Source organism: Nycticebus coucang, chromosome Y (assembly GCF_027406575.1).
Source record: "Nycticebus coucang isolate mNycCou1 chromosome Y, mNycCou1.pri, whole genome shotgun sequence".
NCBI lineage: Eukaryota > Metazoa > Chordata > Mammalia > Primates > Lorisidae > Nycticebus > Nycticebus coucang.
The window spans coordinates 15,294,254-15,298,573 of record NC_069805.1 but is presented as its reverse complement, the minus strand read 5'-3'; positions in this window follow the sequence as shown (position 1 = coordinate 15,298,573).

Here is a 4,320-nt window from a genome sequence, read left to right as displayed (position 1 = left end):
ATGAAAGTGAAAAACATAGTTTTGTTTCTCTTATGGCTGTTGAAGTCAAGACACAGTTTTAAAAACCCCTGAGAGAGTCAGTACACAGTATCCAAATTAGGTAAAAACATGCAAAAGACACCCCATTTCCTCCAATGCCCAATTACATTCTTAGAAGGATAGGAGTCTATGATCTACTTGCTATGATCCTGAGTATAAATAATATCAGGTACCAATATAGTGAATGATCAAATTATGCTATATAACTATGTTATTTAAAATTCTTATTTTCCTGCCATGGGATTGGTTTTTCAAAAATATACTGTTAATTTTAATTTTATACTGTTAAATCCATGTGATTGAATTTTCTTTCAGGATCTTTCCTTAATGTCAGAATTTCTACATTTCAAAGTCCTTTTACATTTGTATTTATTAGTTCTATGATCCATTACAGACTTGATTAAGCCATTATATATTAATTATAAGTTTTCTCTTTGTTTTTGTTGTTCATTGAATTAAATAGCATTTTATATATTTTCCAAGAAGAAAAAAAAGAAGATTCTTAACCACAAAATCTTAGGAACTATTCATTTATTTTGATTATTTGAAAACTAAAAATATAAGTCATTGGTTCAAAATCACAGTGCCAACTGGAAGAGGTCATAATGGGTTTATGAGAGTGGTTGTCTAGCCCCTTTCACCTGGTCCTCTTCTCTTTCTCTGTCTCAATGCTTCTCATTGACAGAACATAATCATAAGGACGTGCACATGATACAAGAGGCCACTGTCTGCTGAACCCTAAACCAGCAAGCCCAGGTGTCTGGGAAAGTGTGTATGACAACTATGTGATCCATGACATCATTAGCCAGTACAAAGATTTGAAAGTAGTGCTTGATGACTCCCTCATCAAGTTTTCTGTTATCTAAATTACTTATACTCAGTGCATATCAATAAAATTACAAAATAATACTACACTATAAATAATATGCTATTCACCTTAGAATGTTGCTCTTAGCTTTCCTTGTGCTGTGCAGTAAAGAGTAATATACAATAGACAATGAAGTAGTTTTCTTTCTTGGAAGGCACATGAAATGAATTCATGCTGAACCTTTCTCAACAGTGATTTCAGTTAGGTGTAAGTCAAGCTGCTTACCTCAAAGGCCACATGGCTGAGTGCATTTCACAAGGGTACTTTCGGGGTGGAGCATGACGGCAGACTGGATGGACGTGTAGCCCACCTCTCCCAAGCCATCAGGTGAGAGGAAAGGCAGTCTGGACCTTCCCTGTGTGTGGATTATTGGAGTGGACAGACTGGAGACACCCAGTGAACTGGCGGGTGTATATATGAGAGAACTGCCCCCCCAGGAGTCCAGATTCTTGGGTGATCTCTCAAGAGGTGCAGACAGGACCTGGACTACCACTGGCCAGTGCTCATTCTGTAGCAAAGGAGCGAGAATATGACGGTCGGCTAAGAGGGAATTACACTGGAGCGGTGGTGCCCCGAGGTGCAGAGCAAAGCCATCTTCAGCAATAACAAGGCCCATCCCCAGATATCCCATAGCCTCTCCTCCTATCTTCATGGGCAAACAGATGAGGCCGAGCATCTTCTCAGATGGCAACCACCATGGAAAAGACCTAGGACTGAAACACAGGCCCCATGAGTAAAGGGTTTTCCTGAGGCGGCACTGACCTGGGAGGAACATGGGGAATAGAAAACACATTCGGAGGGCCGGGAAACTCCCGAAGTGGGGCTGAACCAGAGGACCGCTTGACTGAGCCTAAGATGCACATGGCCCTAAGGGGATCACCAGCCTATAGACAAAGGAGGCTAATAGGCTACAGTCGACAACTGATCATGCAGCGAATACAAAACCATAGCAGTAAAGACAGGGGCTGAGGCACAGGTTCCGGGAACTCAAATCAGACTCTCCTATGCAGAGGAATCTAGCGAGGTCAGAAACAAACTCACACAGGGTTGTTCCGGTCACCCAGTAACATAAATTAAGGGTGAGGCTGGAACTGAGTGAAAACCTCCAGCCTCCATCAAGTGCCTGAGTTTGACAGGCCACACCACCCCTTGCTGGATAAAGACAGAGAGTAGCAACCTAGATGACAGAATACCCTGTGACTTAGGCAGGTGCAAACCCCTGGAGTATATGCTAACTGCAGACAAATGACTGGGTCACAGCCCAGTGGGGGTAGCAGTGACTTGGTGTGACAGACCTGCAAGGTGGAGAAGGAGGCATCAATCTTCCCAGACTGATCTATTCCTGACTCTTCCTGACTCCATGCAGCACTGGAGCAAGCCATATTAGAGGAGTCACCAGACCTCTGTGATCCAATTCCCAGAGACCTCTTGAACTTTACAACCTGAGGCATCTGCTTACTGAGACAATTGATTTGGACCTTTTGAACTGAGCCACTCACCTGGGGACTATCCAGGTGGTGCCCTGGGTGCCTGGTTGTAGAAAGGTTTGATTTTCCTTTTCCATTTGTTGCCTGTGGTGCGTGGGGTGACTTAATTGCTGGTATTTCTCCACAGCTGAGACTTCAACCCAGAGTAACTGTTTCACTAGGGTCAAATAGAACCAGCTGAAAACAAGACAGAACCACTTAGCCCCTCTACACCAAGCAGGGAACCAGTTTCTCAGGCCACATTACTATCTGGGTCCTCGACAAAACACCAGGGGAGAAATCAAAGGGAGTAAAACAATCATGGGGAGGATTAAGTGGAAAAACTCTGGTAACATGAATAACCAGAATAGATCAACTCCCCCAAGCAAAGATATGGCAGAAGATACGGCAGATGTAATTGAAGATCCCATTCACAAACAACTGGCTGAGATGTCAGAAATCAAATTCAGAATTTGGATGGCAAACAAGATTAAAAAAATGGAACTAGGAATTCATGCAAAAATTCAACAGCTGTCTCAAGAATGTAATGAATTTAAAGACAAAATCACCAAAGACTTAGACACACTGAAGCTAGAATTTGCAGCCCTCAAAGATATGAAAAATACAGTAGAATCCCTTAGCAACAGAATGGATCAAGCAGAAGAAAGGATCTCCGACATCAAAGATAAAGCCTTTGAACGCTCCCAAACTCTCAAAGAAGAAGAAAAATGGAGAGCAAAAATGGATAACCCTCACAGAGAGCTCTGGGATAACTTGAAAAAGGCAAATATCCAACTCATAGGAATTTCTAAAACAGATGAAGTGGCCTCACTGGGCACAGAGGCCCTTCTGCATGGAATTATAAAAGATAATTTTCCAGACATGCCTAGAGAACCTAAAATTCATATAGCAGATAGCTTCCGAACCACAGCATGACTAAACCCCAGTAAGTCATCCACCAGGCATATCACAATTAACTTCACTAAAGTTAATATGAAGGAGAAAATTCTCAAAGCGGTCAGGTAAAAGAAATCTATTACCTTCAAAGGGAAGAACATTAGAATGACTGCAGATCTCTCTGACTAAACTTTTCAAGCCAGAAGAGGGTGGTCATCAACGTATAATCTCCTGAAGCAAAATAACTTTCAACCCCAGATCTTGAACCAGGCTAAACTGTTTCATTAATGATGGAGAAATTAAATACTTTAATGACATTCATATGCTAAAGAAATTTGCCATAACCAAACCAGCTTTCAGGATATTCTCAGATCTATCTTCCATAATAACCAACCCAATCCTCTACCACGAAAGTAAACTCACTCTGAAAATTCTGATCAAACTCCAACTTCCACAATGGCAAAAGGATTAAAAATGCCCACTGGACTTTCGAAAAACTCAATACCCCAAATTTCACCAAACTTATCAATGCTCTCCATTAATGTGAATGGCTTAAACTGCCCTCTAAAGAAACATAGGTTAGCTGACTAGATACAAAAACTCAGGCCAGACATTTGTTGCATACAAGAGTCACATCTTAACTTAAAAGACAAATACAGAGTCAGGGTGAAAGGATGGTCATCCATATTTCAGGCAAATGATAATCAGAAAAAAGCAAGTGTTGTAATTTTATTTGAGGATACAATAGGCTTTAAAACAACAAAAGTAAGGAAGAAAAAAAATGGTCACTTCATATTTGTTAAGGGTGAGACTCAATATGATGAGATTTCAATTATTAATATATATGCACCCAAACAGAATGCACCTCAAATTATAAGAGAAACTCTAACAGACATGAGCACCTTGATTTCCTCCAAATCTATAATAGTAGGAGATTTTAACACTCCTTTGGCAGTGATGGATCGATCCTCCAACAAAAAGCTGAGTAAAGAAATTCTAGATTTAAATCTAACCATCCAGCATTTAGATTTAGCAGACATCTACAGAACA